The sequence below is a fragment of the Peromyscus californicus genome, unplaced genomic scaffold (genome assembly GCF_007827085.1).
Source record: "Peromyscus californicus insignis strain IS unplaced genomic scaffold, ASM782708v3 Scaffold_5__1_contigs__length_169319896, whole genome shotgun sequence".
In the NCBI taxonomy this organism is placed as follows: Eukaryota; Metazoa; Chordata; class Mammalia; order Rodentia; family Cricetidae; genus Peromyscus; species Peromyscus californicus.
Window position 1 is genome coordinate 117,689,054 of NW_026294573.1, and position 23,847 is coordinate 117,712,900.

The following is a 23,847-nucleotide window of genomic DNA, read 5'->3' on the forward strand; positions in this document are numbered from 1 at the left end:
AGCACAGGTCTCAATTTTTGGCAATGATTCTATGTTTATATCCTTCCTAAGATAAAATACAGTATGAAACAATAACTTAAAATTTTAATTTGTGAATATGCATTAGGGTCATGTCAAATATCTGTGCCTACATTTTCCACTGTTTACTTTGAAGGCAGAGCAACAAAATGAAGCAAAGCTATACAAAAGAATACTTTTGATTTAACTTGAAAACAGAGGACACTTAAGGAAAACTAGAGTCCGGTGGCGAATTCCCTTTTAGCCTGATGAAGGGAACACTTTTCTAACTATGAATCAATTCAAAAGAGTACATCAAAAGGTCTGGAAGCTTGACAAGAGAAGAATATGGAAAAAAACCCACAAAACTTAAAATGCTATGGGCAAAGTCAAAAGGCACCAAGCAAACTCTAATATTTCCAGAATATATCCAAAACAATAAGACTTAGTCTTAATGTACAGGAACTTCTTAAGAACTCGGGGTTAACAGACAAAAATCTTGGTTAAAGTATTAGAAAATGCCATGCACAGCTGTCAGTAGACACTTAGTGAAAAACACCCCTTTAATACATGAGGAAAACATTGTCTTATTTGTAGGGAAATGAAAATTAAATAAATAACTAGGGAACATTTGTTTCTTATCACAATTGGTAAAAATATAAAAACCTAACAATATATTTTGTTGAAAATTGAAGAGTCATATCTTTATCCTAATGTCATGCCATCTGTCTTTTAGTTTAAATTTTTATTTGAAAATTTTTCTAAGAGATGGTAAGTACAGAATTTTGAAATCAGAGTGTTAATAGAACCACATTCCAGAAGATTCTGGAAAGAGACAGTTCCTCTCCTCCATAGTTACTGCCTTAGTTTGGTTTATATTGCTGTGAAGAGACACCATGACCATGTCAACTCTTATGAAGGAAACATTTAATTGCAGTAGCTTACTTATGGTTCAGAGGTTCAGTACATCAAGGCAGGAAGCACAGCGACATGCAGGCAGCCATGGTGCTAGAGAAATAGCCAAGAGTCCTACATCTTGCAGGCACCCAAAAGTCTATTGACTGTCACACTGAGTGAAGCTTGAGAAAAAGACCTCAAAGCCCTCCTCCCCAATGACACACTTCCAGCAGAAGATGTGGCCCAGATTAAAGGTGTGTCCTGTAGCCTCAAGGTCTAGATCAAAGGTGTGTGTTATCTAGCCTTCTCCTACAAGACCACACTTCCTCCAACAAGTCCACACCTCCTACTAGTGCCACTCCCTATGAGATTAGGGGAGCCAAATACATTCAAACTGCAACAGTTACCACCAGTATTCTATGATGGGCCTCATCAGTTCCTGCTCTTGTGACCAGCATGAGGCCTTTTCTGCTTATACTTTATTTGATTCTTCCCCTATACCTCTTCCTAAGGAAGTCTGTGACTACCTGGATAATGTGTATTCATCCTTAATTATAATTGTACTAGATCATTTTCTGAAAGTAACATTCACAGGTCCTGGTTGTTGGAACATGGGTACATTGTTTTGAAGCCACCCATCAACCCATTACACTTTGACATCTTGACTTCTAGGAAGTCACTTTGAAAGCAGACTTCTAACAATATAAAAGTGTATTACAGGCTATTTCCATGACACTTATTGCTCAATACCAGAAAGGGCCTACACCTTCATAATGCAAGGGCAAATAGACACATGTATGTGGTAATATTATATGAGCAAGAAAAGATAAGATTTTCTATGAACTAACATGTTTTAATTTCCAAAAAAATATTGTTATAGAAAGAAAAGAAGTTAAAAAAAATCAAATTTCCAATTTTCTATGTGGTGTAGAAAAGAATACGGGTGTATGGAAACAGACATAAACCTTCTTATGCTTTTTAAATAATCCTTTCACAGGAATAAAGCAGGTAATAAGAAATTTACTACTTATATAGTGGAAATATACGAAATTAGGGGGGTGGATAAGCCAGGGTAGATTGTATGAGAAGGAAGTGACACTGCTCTGGCCACACTAGCATTTGGAAAAATGTGTTCAAGTTTAATACATCCTCAGAATGTTTAATAAGCATCAATTTTTCTTTAAAACGAGTAATTACATTGATTATTCATAATTACTAGAAGCCAGAATGTAGATGAGAGGTCTAAAATGTGATACAATGAGTTTGAATTAGCTTGCTGAAATTACAAGAGGATAACATACTCACCCATCAATCACACATTTCATCAGGAAGTCCTTCATCCGGTGTTTTGGACAGTGGTATCACTGACAAAATGAAAACTGAGCCAACAGATATGATTACTGCTACTTGGGTGTCAGGCTTTAATAGTAAACCAGCTAGGAGATAGGAGGTGTGCATAATACACATACATATTTATACTTGTATGTATATCTATATAATCAGGTCTTTATTTTATTTATCTGCATGGATATTTATCTTGGACTTGCAAATAACGTTCTTCTGCTGTTTCTTGGATTCATGTTAGTTATTTGTGGAGTCCATCACTCTTGTTAATATAGTTGTTCTAGTCTTAAAGTTCTGAAAGTACATTTCATTTTATAGCAAACCTAGATTTTGGAGTGAGCTTGAGTAACTTAAATCCCAACTCTGAAATCCAATGACAAGAACAAGTTTTCCATGTCTTGGTTTCCTCAAATGCAAAACAAAATATCAGTATAATTTCTGGGGACTGTTACACAGAAATAATGAATTATTTGCTACTTAGAATGGTCACATAGTAATGGACCATAATGTAATGGAGATAACATAGTATCTGTTGTACAGACTGAAATCTTGACTAAATAAAGTCTAAATATTGAGAGTAACTTCATTCCTAGGTCAATATTTTTTTCCAGAATTTTAACAATCTTTCTTTATTGGCATGGAGTTTAACCACATTTTAGAACATATTCATTCTTAGAAACTGCCATACCACAGTTTAAAGTCAATTTCCTTTTTTTTTTTTTTACATAGAATTTACAAGTGGGAAGGAGGGTTTTCATAAATTACCAGATTTCAGTTTAAACTTTGTGCTTTATTTCATGATTAACAGCAGAGCCCCTGGTTTACAGGAATGCTGACTACAGAAAAATTTTGTGCATTACAACTCCAAGTTAAAGTCGATCAACTTAATGGATACTCCATAATTTGATCTCTTAAACTCCATTTCTGTTACAACCCCTTATGGTGTTCTGAACTAACCAAGGAATCACACACACGAAAATAGTCCACTGTTCCAGCTTGACTTATATTTTTACATGCATCAAAATCATACAAAGTCTGCCATGATTAACCAAGACTACATGTGAGAAATGGGAGGGTTGCTAATGTCAGAGATAACAAAAGAGGAGGACTCACACCTTTAGAAAGGAAGCAGACACCAAGGAAGAAAAAGAAAGGGAAGAAGCACAATATGTTTAGGTGGGAATCTTAAGACAAAGAGGTGAAAGCAGAGAAAAATGACTCTTAGCTCTTTTCTCCCAAGAACAAAAGCCAAGAACAAGAGAGGAATATGGGTCATTGGGACCCAGTTTATTTGGGGAAGCAGAGAAGAAGGTCTCTTGCAAATATGTGTAAATGTGCTTTACTTAAACAGTTGAATATTTATTTGCCCTTAAAGGAATTAAACAGTATATACATATCTTTGTGAAATCAGCTATGAAACTAGTGTGAAATGGTGAATGGATGCTGTGGCTAAGGGTTCTAGGGGTTGAATGTCTGCAATGTCTTGTAGAGGGATGGACAGACCGAATCCTTTGAAGAAGTGCAAGAAGGAATGTGGCATAGCCACAAGTAACCCCTGCACATCCCCCACAACCTTCCTCTCCTCTTCTCTTTCCAGACAGCAGTAAGGGAATCTCATTCTTGACTTTAAAGAGGAAATGTCACTGTAGAGAAGTTGGAAATCCAGAGGTGAGAATAGAGCGGTAGTACATATACCCTGTGTGGTTCCAGAGCAAATTTATAAAACTTCAACTGGAAAACTGGGCCAGGATCAGGGGTTCCTGAAATTTCACAAATAAACAAACCAGAAGCAGATCTGAAATAATATTTGCACAAGCACAAGGCTTCCTAAGCATGAATGGATATGTATTTACATAAATAGTCCAACTCATTAAAAATTGCTCATATTTAGGAAGTAAACCAAAATGAGAATGGACAGACCCAGGAAAAAGAAGAATGGGCAAACTAGAAATAGCCACACTTAAATAGGAATGGTAAAAATGACTCAGAGGATTAAAATAAAAATACCAAAACAATGAGACCAGATTGAATATGTTTACCAGAAAGTAATTCACTATAACTGGTTATTAACTCCCCTGAGCTTTAATTTTCTCAAGGGATTATTGGCATATCTATTTCATAATGCTGATGTAAAGACTAAATGAGGAAATTCATTTAAAGGTCCTAAAATTGAGAAGTGTCTGAGCATGTCAATGTATGACCTACTTCTAGCTCATGAAACACTAAAAGTTGAACTTTGGTCAAGTGATTTTTCTTTATTCATTATTTGTAATTGTAGTTCAAAAATACTTTTATGCTCATTAAATTTTGAAATTCAAATTCAAATTGCCTAATTAGTAGTCTTACAATAAATATAAAACATTTGGCCTGTCAAGAAATGTAGTTTATTAACAATAGTTAAAAGTTGTCCACTTGCTCAGAGTATTCTTTGTTTAGTATGAAATATAGTCTAAGGCATTGCTAAATACCGCCTTGTCTGTGCAGAACACACAAGGACAACAATTGATTTTCTCAGATAAACCATAAAATTATTTTTAAAAAGTTCAAAATTTATTATTTGGGACTTTTAATTGGCATATCATATTCAGTGATAGGTTTTGGAAAATGTGCACATTTGTAGCATCCCATTTTTTCACCTCAAAATAGAATGTCTCTCTCATTTTATTTATATTTTAACATGTTTAATGATGTTTTGACATTCTGTGTAAACATATCTTATACTAGTTATTCCTACTTATTTTAGAATTTGGTTGTTGTAGGTACTAACATTTTATATGCTACTGGGTATCCAAGAAAACATTTGATCCCCAATATTTATATTTCACAGCTAGCTTATAGAATTATCTTATTTTAAATTATAATTAAACTTGTAAAGATTTATTTTGCATTTTAAAGATAGGTAATGGTGTATTCTAGAAACCTTACTTTAAAATTACTTCTATCATACGTGTGTGTGTGTATATATATATATATATATCACCACATTTTCTTCCTGAATATACTTTATTAGCTTCTAAAATGTGACTTTTTAAAAACCTGAGGAAAGGATAGCTGGACCAAAGTTTGCATGCATGTCTTGTATTACTTCATTAGGTCTGAATTTGAAAGCAAAACTTATAATTCTGGGCACAACATGTTTTGGAGGAATATGTCCACAAAGCGCACTGCACAGTGAAGCAAGGTCAGTGCTGAAAATGACTCAGAGGCTTGCTGGTGTGCATTAGGAAAAGCTGCAACATTAGCACGCCAGGCGTCGACAACAGGCTTCTACTTTTCGCTGACGAAGCACTACCTTGTATTTGAATGCATGAGTAGAGTACATCTATTGACATAAAATGCTTAATCAACTTCTTAATCATCATCCTAACTTATTTTTGATTAAAAATATTCTCTAGCAGTCCTCTGGTAGGAACTTGTGAAGGCAAGCTTCTGACTCAGAAAATGCTGTTATTTCCCCTTCAATGTCAAAAGTTTATCTGGGCTTGCGATCATCAACCTGTACTTTATTGATTAAAAATAATCTGATTTGAATCTACTATTTCACATTCAGTAATCTCTTGCTTTTGTTCTTTTGAATAAGAAGTTTTTAAATGAGTATTTGAATTTGCATTTGTTTTTAATTTAGCCTTTACCTGTCTTGTGCTTTTTTAGTTTAAGAATTTTTTCTTAGTAATTTCATAATATTCTTCTGCATTTTCTTGACCTATTTCTCACAAAATCATTCTGATTTTTTTAATAACCAAAAGTTAACAAGAAGGCTTAGTGGGTAATAGTACTTGTTCCCAAACCTGATGACTTGAGTTTGATACCAGAAACTACAGAGTAGGAGAGAACAGGCAAACGGACTCCTGCCAGTTGTCTTCCGATCACACAACACACAGACAAATATACACTTGCATGTATGCACATACACACATGCACATGCACACACACACACACACACACACACACACACACACACACACACACACACACAATTTAAGTGGCGTTACCCTATAGTGAGACAATAACGCCCCTATTAGGTCACAGGCTAACAAATAAAAAGCCCAGTATCAGAAATATGTTAGAATTTGTTGGCCAGTGAAATCCCATAGACTACCTACTTGCAACAGAGTAAGCTACTGACAACGCTCTTGGCTGTTCCCTAGAACTTGACAGTAAGACTTTATTGCTGAAGACACTTCAAATGAACTTAGAAATCATTTTCTAACATTTGCAATAGTACATGTATTTATACAATATATTTTTCTCATATTCACCCACTGCTACTTCCTCTAATGGCCTCTATTGTACCTTACCTGATACCCATCCCAACTTCAAGTTTTTCTTTATCATTGTTAATAACGCTCCAAACACAATTAATGCGGCACATATGCACATGGATGGCCATCCTCAGGAACATTAATTAGCAGCAGCCATGTCCTCAAAGGAGAGTGACTGTCCACCCTTAGAAACCACAACTGTAGTAGCTATTCCTACAGGATGAGGCCTTAGGGCCTCTCCTGTCCTTATTGAAATTTTGACTGACTTAATCTTGTGCAGGTAATCACAGGTACTCTGAGTTGATACATACAACCATCATGTCACATCCAGAAGAAGGCATTCCACAGCTCTCCCCCTATTTAATGTCTCTTACATTCTTTTGCCTCTTTCATGAAGTTCCCTGAGCATTGGGTGGTGGAAAGTTGATATAGATGACCTACTCACAGGTGAGCACTCAGAGCTACTTACATTTGACATTTTAACATGTTATACATATCTACATTAACTGCCACTCACTGAAAAAAAAAAAGGAGCTTTTCTGACCAAAGTTGAAAGCAGAACCCACCCATGGGTCTACACATACATATTCAGAGTGCAGTCAAACTTAACTACATTGTAAAAGTACTTGACCTTTTCTATAATGTAGGTATTTTACCACACTGCACTATAATTTTCTCATGCAATATCATACATTTTCGTTGCATGGTGCCTTTCAGATCATTTCTCAATTTATGTAGAGCTAGAAGGTATCCCTGATCCATTCTCTCATTTATTCCTCCACCTCATCTATTTTTTTTCATTTTTCTTAAATTTGCATACATTATTTAATCTACTTTTTAACACCATCCACTAAACACTAGTACATGATACTATAAATTCATGCCAGGCTGTTTCAGTCACCCCCTACTTTCTCTCTCTCTACTTCCAGCTTTAGTCATTGTTTTCTTGGTGGATTTCCCATGACAGAGTGAATATCACCAAAGGTACAACATTATATTGATTTTGTATGTAAGTGGAAAGACCTTTATAGCATTATTCCATCTTGCACTCATTTTCTCACTTACCTCGTATTTTTATGATTTTCTTGCTGACTCAAGTTCAACCATGCAGATGTCACTCTTTTTGAACCATGTCATGCATGCTCCTACCCCAGCCCTGGGCTTGCTGTGCTCGCTTGCAAATACTCTTCCCTGGATAGCTGCATGTGTGTCAGTTATTTGCTGGCAAAGAACAAATTCTTCCACAGTTTAAGGTTTAAACACTAAAATGTCAATTATGTTTCACAGGTAAGCTTCTTTAGACTCAAAATTTGAAGATACCTGTAGATGTAACCAACCGTCTTATTAAATAAGAAACACAGAACCAATGCAGAGAAGAATCCAAGAGGTCAGAGCTAAGAGCTAAAACCTTACCCTTCTTCCTGCGGTGGTCCTACCTCTCCGAAAGAGAGCTACTTCCTGTGTTAAAGTCTTTTTAAAGACTTTCGGTTCTGCCTTCTCATTGGTTGTAAACCAAACCACATGACTGCCTCGTCACTGCCTGTCTGTATAGACCTCCAGGTCTTCTATGGTTGGTAGTGAGATTAAAGGCGTGTGTATCCAATGCTGGCTGTATCCCTGAATACACAGAGATCTACTTAGCTCTGCCTACCAAGTGCTGGGATTAAAGGTGTGCACCACCACCGCCCAGCTTTCCTATGGCTTGCTAATAGCTCTGACCCATGGGCAACTTTATTTATTAACATACAAATAGCATTTTAGTACAAAATAAAATATCACTATATTTCCCCTTTTCTATTTTAATAAAAAGAAAAAAGGAAAAGGCTTATAACTAACATAAGAAAAACTATATACAAAAGTACAATAAGTATATACAATATATACAAGTAATAAATACCTAAACAATGTCTAATCCATTTGTATTTGACAAATTCAGAGAAAATAATTCCATTATCTATCCTATTTTGGTAAGTCCAAAATGTATCTAATTCACTTTCTATCCTAATTAATCTTCAACTATAACTACTAACTAATCTTCAACTCCCTCAGAGACTCAAGAAGGAAATAATATTATCTAACAAAAATAAAAACAGGAAGTACATGCAAGCAACTTTCAAAAAATTGTGAGTTGACAGAAACAGCAAGCTGCCTGGACAGTCATCCGAGTTTCTCGCAGTGTTGGGGCATCATCTTCAGCCTATAGGTTTAGCGTATCTGACAGACTCATTTGTGAAGTAGGATGTACACAAGGTATTACATATTGAGACTGCAGAATTTATTCCTGATGCTTCAGAATTAACTTCACTATTTATTCAATTACAAGATACAATCAGGAAAAGGAGTCATCCTTTATATATAACTCACATTCGATCCCATACTGGTCTGCCAGGCCCTCTAGCACAAGACAATGATGAGATTGATAAATTATTGATAGGAAATGTGCTGGAGGCCTCAGAATTTCATAAAAAACATCATGTCAATAGTAAAGGTTTAAAAAAGGATTTTTCCATAACCTGGCAACAAGCCAAAGAAATAGTAAAGAAATGTCCTACTTGTTCCTTCTACAATCAAACGCCATTACCAGCAGGATGTAACCAAAAGGTACTCAGAGGAATGAAATCTGGCAGATGGACATGTTTCACTTTGCAGAATTTGGAAAATTGAAATATTTACACCACACCATCGATACTTATTCAGGATTTCAATGGGCAACTGCTTTGAGTTCTGAAAAATTTACAAGATTAATATATATAGATATATAGATATATATACATTTTAACCTTTGTTAAGATATGAATGGTCATATAGAGTATTAATTAATTCTAGAAAAAAGGCTTCAATTAGCTGCATATATATGTCTTTGTGTTCGAGTCTCTTATCAGTTTTCTGCAGGAAATCACAGCCAGGCCTAGCATCAACTGAAGTCTCCAGGAAGAAGTTGGGGCCCCACAACAACAACAATTCCACGTGGACAATAATAACATCATTAAGCTGACAAACATCATCTACAGATCAGCTTTGAACTACAAGGTGCTCATAGCAATTTTGAGATGACTAGCTGAGATGATCCAGTCTCAAAGACTACTTGAATAAGGACTTGAGATAAACCCTGAACTTTGGCATTATACACAGACTGGATAATGAAGGATAGGGTTACCTTTCCTAGAATTTGACAATTAACCTAAAATTTTTCTTTTAGGATAAAGATAACTTCGCCCATACCCAGCAAGAAGCAATTTTAAGAATACGACGCCCACATTCCCAAAGAGGTGGTGTGGGGCAGGTGGTTTTTTGGTCTTTTTAATGGGTTTTGGGTCTGGGATAATTTTCATTGTTTAGGGGAGTTGGTTACAAGTTGTTGTCAAGGGTTAGGAAAAAGGTTAAGCAAAGGAGATTAGATTTAAGGTTCTTGTTTAAAAAAAAAAGAGAAAGAAAGAAGAAGAAAAAGACAATTACTAGTTTTAAATACTTTACATTGGATTGGATTGTTTTGTATTGAATACAAATTGTATATATTGAAATTGATATTGTTAGAAAATGCTATATGTATATTTCTAATTGTACTTATACTGTTCATTTAACAATGCAATTTTCTGATCCTTGAATGTTATTATTACCAACTATTAGGATATAAAGAAATGAAAGTTAGTAGTTAGACATTACAATAGAACTTGTAGTCATATTAGATATGTTTTAAAAATTGAGCAGATACATTTTAGACAGGTCATCTTCAAACCCTTCAGAGATCTACAGAATATGGCATTTAAAATGTTTTAATAACTTGGAAAATTTTTCTTTTTTGTTATGATTATGAGACATGTCGGCTCCTGGCAGTACCAATCTACTTCAGAGAAAATATTGGCATTGAAAAAACTGCAATTGGAGTTAACTTTCATTGTGGCAAAAGTTAGCCACTGAACAAAGTATCCTCGAATCAACTGCTGACAAACAGGACAGACAGGACACGAAACAAAGGACTACTGATTCTTGCCAAAACAAGTGTGGTTATGGCTTTATCAAAAGGCATCTTCTGAGGCCAGGACAATATGGCACCATCCCTGAAGTGGCCTTTGCAATCTGCAAAAGGTAGAGTGCCCTTTTCTTCAAAGGCAGCTGAACAGGCAGTGGGCCGATGGCTTTTGATGTGCAATGGAACAACAGCTGAAACAGTTATTCTGGAAGAGTAGAATGGCATTTAATAGAGAGATGTGGAGAAGAACGGGATGCTGAGATGAAGCCACATACACACATAGCCAAGAAGAATGGACAGCTGAATTAAAAAAAATCAACAATTTCCAGAATTTAAAATCCTGAATCATGACATGACACTAGTGGAATTCAGGTGTTTCTGGTATATAGACTGCTCTCACCCAATGTGAGGTTGAACTGTTACTTTCAGCATACTGAGAGTCAGTTACTACGTTGAGAGGTTCTGAAAAATCCATTAATACCAACAGAATAGCATACAATTCTGATTTTTGAATTGAATTATAAGGACTTTGAACCACTTTACTTAAATTTTCAGATTTGTAACCTGCCTTTCCTTGTTTGTTGACATCTGTATAAAATGTACGAACTCCAGATATGGGTTTTTCCTGTACAATTCGAGGTAAGATCCAATCAGCTCTCTTTATAAGATCAATTCTATCACTTTTGGGATAGTTGCTGTTAATTTCTCCCAAAAAATTAGTGCAAGCTTTTTGCCAAGGTTCACTTTCTATCCATAATTTTTCAATGTCCTCCTTAGTTAAAGGTACGACAATTTCTGCTGGGTCTATTCCTGCTAATTGATGAAGTCTCAATTTTCCTTTCCAAATCAAGTCAGAGATTTTTTTCCACATAAGTTTTTAATTTTTCATTTGGTTTATTTGGTAAAAATATCCATTTCAATATAATATCTTCCCTCTGCATTAATATTCATGTTGGAGAATGCCTAGAAGGTAAAATAACCAAAATGCAATCCAGCTTTGGATCAATACGATCTATGTGCCCTTCATATACTTTCTTTTCTACCAAGGCCAATTCTTTCTCAGCTTCAGGTGATAATTCTCTTGGACTATTTAAGTCCTTGTCACCTTCTAAGGTTTTAAACAAATTATTCAGTTCATCATTTTTTACCCCAACAATAGTTCTTAGATGAGAAATGTCTCCAAATAATCTTTGAAAGTCATTAAGAGTCTGTAGTCTATCTCTCCTAATTTGCACCTTTTGGGGTCTAATTTTTTGTAGCTCTATTTTATATCCTAATAATTAATAGAATCTCCTCTTTGTATCTTTTCAGGAGCAATTTGTAATCCCCAGCAAGGCAAAGTTTTCTTTACTTCTTCAAACATTCTTTCTAAAGTATCTGCATTTGAGTCAGCTAGTAAAATATCATCCATATAATGATAAATTATAGATTTAGGAAATTTTTTATGTACCACTTCCAATGGCTGTTGTACAAAATATTGGCAAAGAGTTGGGCTATTCAACATTCCCTGTGGGAGGACCCTCCATTGAAATCTTTTAACCAGTTGAGAATTATTATAAGTAGGCACTGTGAAAGCAAATCTTTCTCTGTCTTTTTCTTGTAAGGGTATTGAAAAGAAACAGTCTTTTAAATCAATAACTATGAGAGGCTATCCTTTTGGTAACAGAGTAGGCAAAGGAATTCCAGATTGTAGAGATCCCATTGGCTGAATTACTTTGTTAATTGCTCTAAGGTCTGTTATCATTCTCCATTTACCAGATTTCTTTTTAATAACAAATACAGGAAAATTCCAAGGGCTGGTTGATTCTTCAATATGCTGAGCATTTAACTGTTTTTCTACCAGCTCTTCTAAAGCCTGGAGTTTCTCTGGTTTTAAAGGCCATTGCTGAACCCATACAGGCTTGTCTGTTGACCATTTTAAAGGTAGAGCTGTTGGTGTTTTTGGAAGATTATCAGATGTTGTGCCCTGTTCTTGTATGACATGGATGGCTGGTGACCACTCATTAGAATAATATCTTCTAATATTTCTCTCAGAAACAGATACCTTCATTGTGCTTTCTATTTCTGTTTTTTATGAGGTTGACTTGGGCGGCAGCCACCATAAGCGTTTATTAAGCCTGATGCATTCACATCCCAAACTGATTGTTCTATGTGTGAGAAGTCACTGCTGCCCACTAGTCAGAGACTATATTATTATTTCATGACATTCTTTTCATATACTGGTTGATTATCCTCATACTATGACAGCAGTCCATCCCTACAGTGAGTAGCTGTCTAGGAAATCAAGACTGAAGCTGCAATGTCATTTATAACTAAGCCTCAGAAGGCATACATTAGGTCTTCAACAATGTCAAGTCTGGTGTTACCCTTCTTGACCATACAACTGCTCTTTGTCATTGTCTTTGCTCCTTGTTTTCTTTATCTTTTTGTTTATCTGTCATAATTTCTGATTTTAATCTGGTTTGTGTTTAGTTTTACTTCATGTTTATGTCTATCTCTCCTTGGTAGAATGTAAAAGACTTTAGAAAAAGAAAAGATGACATCAATTGTAGTGGGTAGCTGTTCCAGCTTTGACCTGGAAGTGCTATCCTCATTGAGGCTTCTGGTAACCGTCACACCTATGAGGTGGGGCCGAGAGAGTAGTCCTTAAGACCCAGATCTGGATGTGCTGGCTCTTTTGGTTCCTGGACGCTGGAGGTAGATCAAACAGAGTTCTCCAAAGAACACTGTTGGACTGCACTACATCTTTCCAAGACCCTGTAACTTATCCCTTTACTTGTAAGTTACCCAACAAAATAAACCTCTCTTTTAACTACGTAGAGTTGCCTTAATACTTCCACCAATAATCAATTTTATTTATAATATAACCACTGTGTCTGGAAGATTATATGGTTCATAGTAACACTCTATAAGTTTATAATGATTATTAATCAGTTTATTCTCTTCAATCTGCTGATTTCTGCCTCACTGAAGATTTAATTTGATTACTGTATTGTTTTCTATGTAGTTTCTCAAGCCTTGGGATTTTGCCTTTGTATGTTTATCTTCTGCTGCCAATATTAGCTTGACTCCTATAATGAGACATTGATTTGTGTTTAACAAATAAGGGCCTTATAAGGAAAATTAACTAGTTTGACTGCTGTTATTGCCCTCTTTTGCATTTGAATGTCCATATAATTTCACATATCTGGTGATTTTTTGTGTACACTACATAGACCACTAAGATCATTCTGCTCATGTACACAATGGATCTTTCAGAGGTTATGACATAGTCTTTTAAACTCATACAAATGGCAGAAAATATTATCCCTATCTATTATCGATTTATATTATCAGTGCTCTACAGTTGTTGAGAGATCCAGGGCTGTGGGTTCACTATAGGGTGCTTTAGTCTCTCTAGATGATCTAGAGTTTCTTGTAATGGTCATTCTTTTTTTTTTAAGATTTATTTATTTATTACGTATACAGCATGTATGACTGCAGGCCAGAAGAGGGCATCAGATCTCATTACAGATGGTTGTGAGCCACCATGTGGTTGCTGGGAATTGAACTCAGGACCTCCGGAAGAGCAGTCAGTGCTCTTAACCTCTGAGCCATCTCTCCAGCCCGTAATGGTCATTCTTTAACAGTAACAGTTATGAGAACCACTGTGAGCATATCCTGTGGGATGTAGATATGGAAGTAAGAAGTATTATAGTTGGGCTCACACACATAGCTGTTGGGCCCACACACATAGATCTTCTGTTCGAATTCCAGTGTGACCTCCAACCTCTTGCTTCTACTTAATTCTTTAGAAGACAAGAAGTGGGATTAGCATTATGTAGATACCCTCTTGATGCTGAGGATTTCCTTGGTGCTTCTGGCATAGAGTTAATGTGCCTCTATATTTACTAGGACTTTTTATAATGTTTTCTCAACTGATTTATGTAGATAGTTATTTTTATGTGGTTTTGAGATAGGAATTAAGTATGAATATTCTATCCATTTTTAACCAACATTATATACTATCATTAGTTGGGTTGAGAAGCTGTTTCTTTCCTTCTTCTTTTTCAATAGTAAAAATAACTGCTTACTATATTCTGCTGGGAGTATTCCATGGTGGTTGACAGGTTTCAAAGAGCAGGCAAGGAGTAGACTAGGGAAGCAGTGAGCCAGGCCATGATAGTAGCAAGAATCCTGTAGCATGACTAACTAGTAGTTAGAATGCATCTTTATTTATACAGAATTCAGTAAGTAGATATAGTTCCAAAGCATAGATCATATAATTTTTGTTTCCAGACACATGTTTAATATTTTCTCTTGCACGCTTGGGGTCACAAGTTTAGTCATCATTGATAAACTGTGATAGAACAGAGTTATCTTTTACAATCATTTTCCCTCAAGTTTTGTCATCATTGATGAACAGAGTTACCTTTTATAACCATTTCACTCATCAACCCCATAACCTAATTTTTAAGAACCTACAGGTATATGGCAGCATGTTCTCAGGCTGGTAGCTCTTGTGGCTTCAAGGACACTAGACAGAAGAAAATTTCCAAGCCAGCGTGTGCAGATTGCCATGTCTCAAGCAATGTATTAACTCTTACTGGTCAGAGTGCCCAAGAAAAATCTTCAGGCCAAAGCTGCTGCATTTATTAGTCAATTTCTGGCATCATACAATGTTTACACTTTACATCTTCATAAAATTTGCTTATAAATCTAATCTTGGCTTTCTTTTGTTCCTTGGTCATACAATACCACATGGCTCTGAATGAGTTAACTTTTCTAACAAAGGGTGGTTCTGATACCTCATTTTTATCTTTGATAATCATTTATTCTTTTATCATCTTTCCATGCCATTCTTTGCTCATCAATGCAAGTCCCTGTGTAGGGTAGAGGTAACTTTAGCTAATCTAACTTTTTTGATGTATATACCATATAATTTCCTGAATGTATAACAGGAAGAAAATTCTAATCTGATCTTGGGCCAACTCCTCTAGCCCACTGAATCTTTCTGACCCTTTAAAATTTACTTTGTTTTGATTATCTTGTTCCTGACTAAGTACAAGGACAGCTGTTTTAAGAATATCTCATAGCCTCATAAAGAGGTCTCTGACTTCTTTTTATGTGTCACAATCTACAAGGCATATAAGGAAGACCTTCCATCCAAGTACTAACCAGGCCTGACCCTGCTTAGCTTCCGAGATCAGATGAGATCGGGCGCATTCAGGGTAGTATGGCCGTAGACCTTCAAGTAGATCAGGATATCTCCCTAAAAGAGGGATGGAGTAGTATGCTCAGGATTTTCCTGGAGAAACTTAGAAGCAGTACTCCTAGAAGAAGGTATAAATGATTCATAAGAAATTTCCCATCAATCCAATATCCAAAAGTTGTACAAATATCAAAAGCCCCCCAAGTATACAACACGTGGATATCAAAAACAAAATTGGAATGGCAGCCACCATGTGGCTCAGCTTTGCTGGATCTTTGTGACTTTTGCCATACCCATCAGATATAGCTGTGTCAATATGCCAGATACACTTTCCTATTAATTAATTAATAAATTAATTTTTCCAACCCAATTACAGTTTCCCTTCCCTTTCTTCTCTCTTCCCAGTCCCTCCCCCAAACTCCCCCATCCATTCCCTCTCCTCTCCCTTCAGAAAAGGGCAAGCCTCCTATGTATATCTGCCAGCCTTGGCATATCAAGTTGCAACAAGACTAGTCAACCCAGTAGGAGGAAAGAGTCAGAGATTGCTGTTGCTTCCTCTGCCAGGAGTCCCAGAAGAAGACCAAGCCACACTGCAGCACATGAGCAAAGGGCCCAGATCAGTCCCATGCAAGTTCTTTGGTTGGTGGTTCAATCTCTGTGAGGCTCCATGAGCCCAGGTCAGTTTACTCTGTGGGTTTTCTGGTGGTGTTCTTGGTCCCTCTAGCTTCCACAATGGTTCCTCTCCATCTTCCATGGGATTTCTATAGATCTGCATAATGTTTGGCTGTGTCTATGCATCTGTTACAACAGTTGCTGGGTGAAGCCTCTCTAATGACAATCAGAATAGGCAATGACCTGTGAGTATAGCAGGGCATCATTAGGAATAAATTCATTGACTATTTTTTTTCCTTTTTTCAAGTCATGTTTGGTTCAATCCTAGGTCTCTGGACTGTTCAGTCTCAGAGTCCTGGCCCTTCAGGCAGTATCAGGGGTAGGCTCCCTCTCATAGTATAGCTCTCAAGCCAGACCAGTCATTGTTTGGCCACTCCCATAATTTCTGTACCACCTTTGTCCCAGCATATCTAATAGGGAGGGCAAATTGTAGGTCAGAGTATCTGTGTCTGAGTTGGTGTCTTAATCCTTCCACTGAAAAATGTTCCTGGCTGTGAGATGGCTGGTTCAGGCTGTGTATCTCCCATTGCTAGGGCTTCTTGTCAAGTGTTACCTCCTGAGTTTCCTTTGCACTAGATTTCTAGTCCATCCCTGAGATGCCCCTGATTACAATTGCCTTTCCCAGTATTCCCTTCCTCCATCTTCCTCCAACCTGATCCCTCTTGCTCACATGCCCATCTCCGTAAACTGTCCTCTCCCTGCCCATCCACCTGTGATGTTTATTCTATTTCCCCTTCACACTGAGTTTTATGTGTCTCCCTTGAGCCTTCCTTAATACTTAGCTTCTTTGGGTCTGTGGATTGTATTGTGGTTACATTTGCAAGCAAATTTCATAATGTCATTGTTTCTGACAGATGAGTAATACTCCATTGTGTAAATGTACCACATTTTATTTACCCATTCTTCGGCTGATGGGCATCTAGGTTGTTTCTAGTTTCTGGCTATTACAAATAAAGCTGCTATGAACATAGTTGAACAACTGTCCTTGGGCTATAGTATAGTGTCCTATGGCTATATAGCCAGGATTGGTATAGTTGGGTCTTAAGTAGGTCTTTTCCAAATTTTCTGAGAAATCACTATATTGATTGCTAAAAAGGCTGTACAAGTTTGCATTCCCACCAAAAATGGAGGAGTGTTCCCCTTGCTCTATATCCTTGCTAGCATGAGCTGTCACTTGTGTTTTTGATCTTGGACATTCTGACAGGTATAAGACAGAATCTCAGAGTTGTTTTGACTTGCATTTCCCTGATGGCTAAGGATGTTGAACATTTCTTTAGGTGTTTCTCGGCCATTTGAGATTCCTCTATTTAGAAATTTCTGCTTAGATATGAGATACACTGAACCTGATAGAAGAGAGAGTAGGGAATAGCCTTGAATGCATTGGCATAAGAGTCAACTTCCTGAACAGAACATCAATCAACAATTAATAAATGGGACCTCATGAAACTGAAAATCTTCTATGAGGCGAAGGACATCACCAATAAGACAAAACGGGAGCCTACAGAATGGGAAAAAATCTTCACAATCCCCACATCTGACAGAGGGCTGATTTCTAAAATAATAAAGAGCTAAAGAACTAGACATCAACAAACCAAATAATCCAATTAAAAAGTGGGCAGTTATTTCTGTCTATCATATCAAAAAATTTAACCCCTGTTAATTTTTGGCTTGATTTTTCCACAAAGTATTTAACCAATTTAAAACTATTTGCTGAGTTTCTCGTTTACACTAGCACTCAACATTTTTATATCAAATCTTCTGTGGTCTGCTGTGGGATGGTCTGTATGTCAAATGTGTTGCTGATTGGTCAATAAATAAATCACTGATTGGCCCGTGGCCAGGCAGGAAGTATAGGCGGGACAAGGAGGAGAATAGAGCTGGGAAGTGGAAGACTGGGTCAGAGAGACACTGCCAGCCGCCATCAGGATAAGGAAGATGTAAAGTACCGGTAAGCCACAAGCCACGTGGCAAGGTATAGATTAATAGAAATGGATTAGTTTAAGCTGTAAGAACAGTTAGCAAGAAGCCTGCCACGGCCATACAGTTTGTAACCAATATAAGTCTCTGTGTTTACTTGATCGGGTTTGAGCGGCTTGGGACTGGCGGGTGAGAGAGATTTGTCCTGACTGTGGGCCAGGCAGGAAAACTCTAGCTACAAATGGCGTCCAACGTGGTGGCAAGAGTTTCCACCTAAAACCTGAGAAAAAAGATTCTAAAACGGAGCTAAAAACAGCTTCCTAATTGTCTCTCTCAAATGAGCGGCAGCTGCCGGTTTGAGCTACTGGCGGGTTGCTGGCGTGCGCGCTCGACCTGCAGTATGGCGGGAATGGGGCCTCTACAAATGGCACATTAAGCTGTGTGGTGAATTTAGCCTTTGCTAGTACAAAACAAAACAAAACAAAACAAAAGAGGTTTCTGGGCTACATGCTGCTTTGATAAAAGCGTAGACCCACTATTTCTGAGACTTGATGGTTCCCAGAGCTGGCGGAACCGCCATGTTGGGAAGCTAAAGTGGGCGGAGCCAGCAGCCACAGTGCCGTTTCAGGCTTAAAAGGCTGCAATTTAAAGCAACAGGTTCACAATAAGACAGATTCAGATGTAATAGTTTAAAATGTGTGTAAAATATACGTAGGCTTAAAAGAGACAAAAAAAAGGTGATATATACAGTATAGAAACAAATACATGGTTTTAAAAAATAAAGTCTTTAAAGAGACAGTAAAATTAATATAAAAAATAAGCCACGTAGAGATGACTATTACACAGAGAGTCTGGATTGTGTTGTCTTTGGGATTCTTAACTACAGAGAGATATTTGATTGTAAAGGAAGCTGAGTTAAACCAGTATGTATATTTTAAAGATACTTTGACTTCAAAATTTGGATGTAAGGATATGTTGCTTTGGAAAAGAGTCTCTTTTGTTTCCACAGAAAGCCAGAGGCTATGGATTTGTTCCAGATTAAGACACATCAGGTTTGACCAGCCAAGACCACCTGAAAGGTCTCCGATGACACCATGGCCCAGATGATCCAACATCCAGAACCGTTTCAAGGCAACTGGCTCAGATGATACAGCCTCACGGACTACTCCATGATCCTAAAATTTTCTTTGTTTCCCCAGAAGATACAGCGCCCCCCTCCAGCAGGAAGTAGTAAGAGAAGCTACGCCCAAATTCCCAAATATACCAAGCTGACGTTAGAGATGTGTAAAGGTTAAAACCTTCCATTTTAAGAAAAGAAAAGGGGAGGTGCTGTGGGATGGTCTGTATGTCAAATGTGTTGCTGATTGGTCAATAAATAAATCACTGATTGGCCCGTGGCCAGGCAGGAAGTATAGGCGGGACAAGGAGGAGAATAGAGCTGGGAAGTGGAAGACTGGGTCAGAGAGACACTGCCAGCCGCCATCAGGATAAGGAAGATGTAAAGTACCGGTAAGCCACAAGCCACGTGGCAAGGTATAGATTAATAGAAATGGATTAGTTTAAGCTGTAAGAACAGTTAGCAAGAAGCCTGCCACGGCCATACAGTTTGTAACCAATATAAGTCTCTGTGTTTACTTGATCGGGTTTGAGCGGCTTGGGACTGGCGGGTGAGAGAGATTTGTCCTGACTGTGGGCCAGGCAGGAAAACATTAGCAACAGTGGTCATAGATGCTTAGTGTTTTGATTGTACCCGAATTGCTTAGGATGCTGCATAAAAGTTGGTGAGAATAATTTTAAAAGCATATGCAAAAAATGGAATGATGCTAGTTTTAGGCAAAGTGCCAGGCATGTGAAATGAATTACGTAAACCACCTTTTAGTCTGTGGTAGACTAGGTTACAGATCTTGGGCTTTAAGGAGGCCTATTTTGTGCTATTCATTTTGTGAAGTAGTAAAAGAAATATGAAAAATATAAGGAAATGCATTCAGCTCCAACTTCTCAAAATAAACTAAAGGGACATTATTTAATGTCATAAAACAATCAGATTTTGGAAAAAAACATGGATACTACTATAAAAAATACAGTGGAGCACATATAGTATATTATCCATCTTTGTCAAATACATAGCAAGAGGATGTGAGCTTTATTTACACATACAAAAAAATTTACCCTGAACTACAAGAAACTAAAACTTCATAGTAAGACCATTAATGACAAGAAAGTTGCCAAAGGACATTTGAGAACATCCTGGTTTTTTTTTGTTTTTCCTTCTCAGTATCCTCTGGAATAAAAGAATTACCAGTTTGATGTGTTGGTTATAGCATTTGTAAAGGCAATTTGTGTCTTAAAATTTCTTTCAGATGTAGAAATAAACCAGAATAAAACATTTCAGACACATTTTTGACATAAGTTAAATGTAAGCCTAGAATAATTTGCTAAATGTCACAAGACAGGAAAAAATTAGTTGGAATACGGAGCTGCTTTTAAACTTAACTGTACTATTTTCTTGTATCTGCTTAGAAAATCACCCTTGCTAGCTCACAGAACACATTAAATCAGAAGGCTTTTGCACCATGGTTAACATCCTGGCTTTTATGATCTGCACAAGCCTTGATATTGCAGCACATATTTTACACATGTAGTTCTGCTTCAGGATTTCTTTAAGACTAACATACAATATGCTGAATTAATAATGCTTATAAGTATAATATATATGAGGAGAGTTCGGAAAAATCTTGATGAAAGGTGATATGTATTTATGAGGTGCCAGATGTTTGCTTTTAAAAGTAATTTTTATTAACTCACACTAGCGAGATTTGTATTGAAGTGGTCTCTTTGTGGTAGTATATTGTTTGAATTATGTTCTGTGAGACCTAGGCACAATAGGGTGAATAAAAAAATCTGTACCTGTCTAAATTTTATGTACTTTTAAAAATTGGGCCATTGGGCTCCATTTCTAACACAGGTGCCGTGGATTAGATGAAAAACAGTAAAAAGAGTTATATATTTCATATGCAAGTACAGGTGTTTAAATGTACTGATTATTATTTTAAATATTTTTTATTATGGTGGTAATCATGATATCATATGCTTAAAGATCATGTTTCTTCCAAGGTGTTCCAAACACATGTCAGTCATCAATTATTTAACAGTTCATTACTTCTCTACACATATTATTGCCCCATTTTACAGAGGAGGTACCTTGTGACCAAATATTTGCTTTTTAAAATGTCACCAGAATACGTTCAAGTGATCCTTTTTTTTTTTTAATTTTTTTTCTTCAAGGATTACACACTTGTGTCCAACTGGAATTTTCTTTTGCTGTTGACTAGCAAGATAACCACTCTTCTGGTGATGAATTACTGTGACCTGCATGCTCAGGATAGTTATCATGTCTGCCCAGATACAAAGCAGAGCTCAGAGTGAAAAGGTAACAAAGTTTCCTAAACATTTAAGAATGTTGAAGGTATGTTATAAAGCATATAACCTCTGCAAGTACCTGGTGTAGACTTCCCTCCACCAAAACCTCTTGTTGGTCTGTCCTGCTTTGTAATGCATATCGCATTCCCAAACTCTTATGTGTTGTTTGAGCTTACTGAGAGCTGCCTCTGGAAGTAGCCTCCCTCCTTCCTACATAGGCATGTCTATGAAATATTTTCTCTAATACTCTTTGTCCATGAATGGGCTGCCACCTTAACTCTGACAGGAGGGAAGAGAACAGTTAAACAGCCTATGAGTAAAGACATTGTATCCTGTAGAACACACAGAAGATAAAAGATTCCCAAACTTGGAAGCCCCATACAAGGGGACATGCTGCTGTATCCCAGACTCACTTCGAGGAACTCTTTCTGGCTAATCGCCTGCCTCAACAAGGCATCCCAAGTTGTTGATTTCTGCAGATTGTTTTGTGTACCTGATTGATGTTTATCTATCTGTAATCTGTCTATCTCTCTATCTCTCTATATCTGTCATTTATCCATTCACTTTTTTTTTTTTTTTTTTTTTTTTTGGTTTTTTGAGACAGGGTTTCTCTGTGTAGCTTTGCGCCTGTCCTGGAACTCACTTGGTAGCCCAGGCTGGCCTCGAACTCACAGAGATCCACCTGGCTCTGCCTCCCAAGTGCTGGGATTAAAGGCGTGCGCCACCACCGCCCGGCCACTTTTTTTGTTTTTCTATATACTTAATAAAGGCACTATTTTATTCAAGTATGCCTATTGCAGCTCATTCTCTGGACCATGCAGAACATACTCCTCATGTGTTTCCTTGCAGCCAAGACTACTCATCTCTTGCCACATCTCAAAGTTTGTTACATGTCTACTCTAAACTAAGAAAACTGAAATGAATTGTCTCCCTTTAATCTAAAACACACAGGTCTGAGAATCAACTACTCAGAATGCAAATTTTCACTTCTTTTAAGAAACAGCATCATCATTTGTCAGAATGAATTCCATCTTGTGGCCAAAACAACATTTTTTGAATAATAATAACATGCCACCCCATTTTATTTTGCCTTCAGTGACAGTGTGCAGGGTGACTGGAACAGCCCAGATACATGAACATGAGCCACTTCTCTTTTCTCTAAATGAGGTAAACACAAATACTGCTCTTCTTGTTTTGTGATCTGTGACCCTGAAAAAAATTGATATGAAACTCCCCAGCACAGGCCAAGTTCTGAAGTCCATATTCACTTTCTGACATGGATATTCTGGGTCTCTTGTTTAGTCATCTTAATTATTTACTGAGTTACTGGTTGATTAAATAAACATTTACCTGGATATCTGTGTGAGTGTGATAGTTACTAAAGATCACTATGAAAACACACACAAAAAAACGCATCAGGCTCAAAATATATAAATACAACCTGCTGAATCTGGTTTTTGTTTGTTCATTTGTTCATATATTAGTTCCAGGCTGACCACTCTGAATTGGACTACCAATAAGGGTACTCATCCCTGGCAGATGCTAACTCTCCTTTGCTCAGCGGTCAATAGTTTTCTCTAGTTCTTTGTCTAAGGGTAGGACTCCATGAAATTTTCTCTACCACATTGATATGTCCATTGATATTGTCATTGCTCTAGTCTTGTTTGTATAATCATTTCTACAAGAGACTGTCTCATGGCAGACTTACTGGTATCCTGGCTCTTAGTTCTGTCCTCATTTTAGAGATGTTTCCTGAGCCATGGATGCAGGAGCTGTGTTGTAGATATATCCATTGGGGACAGGCTATGTAAGCATATAACAATAATAAAAGAAAAAAAGGGCTATCCACTTGAGGTGGTGAGGGGAGCTGGAGGGAGGAAGGGGAGGGGGAAAAGTGATAGAATTCTATTTCATTTAAAATCACAATTAAGATAGACACTTTCTGCAGGATGTCTGTCTTCAATCATTTATACTTTAGATAAAAACAAACCACAAACAGTTGTGAAGATGAAGATTATTTTTCTTTTTTTCCCATTTTCAAATTAACTTTTATTTGAAATTACTCTTCACCACATGAATTTTAGGATCCTATCCTATACAATAACCCACAAAACCAATAACCAACCAAAACCAAAATTTCTAACATCAAGTTATACAATTGTTCTAGGTAATAAATA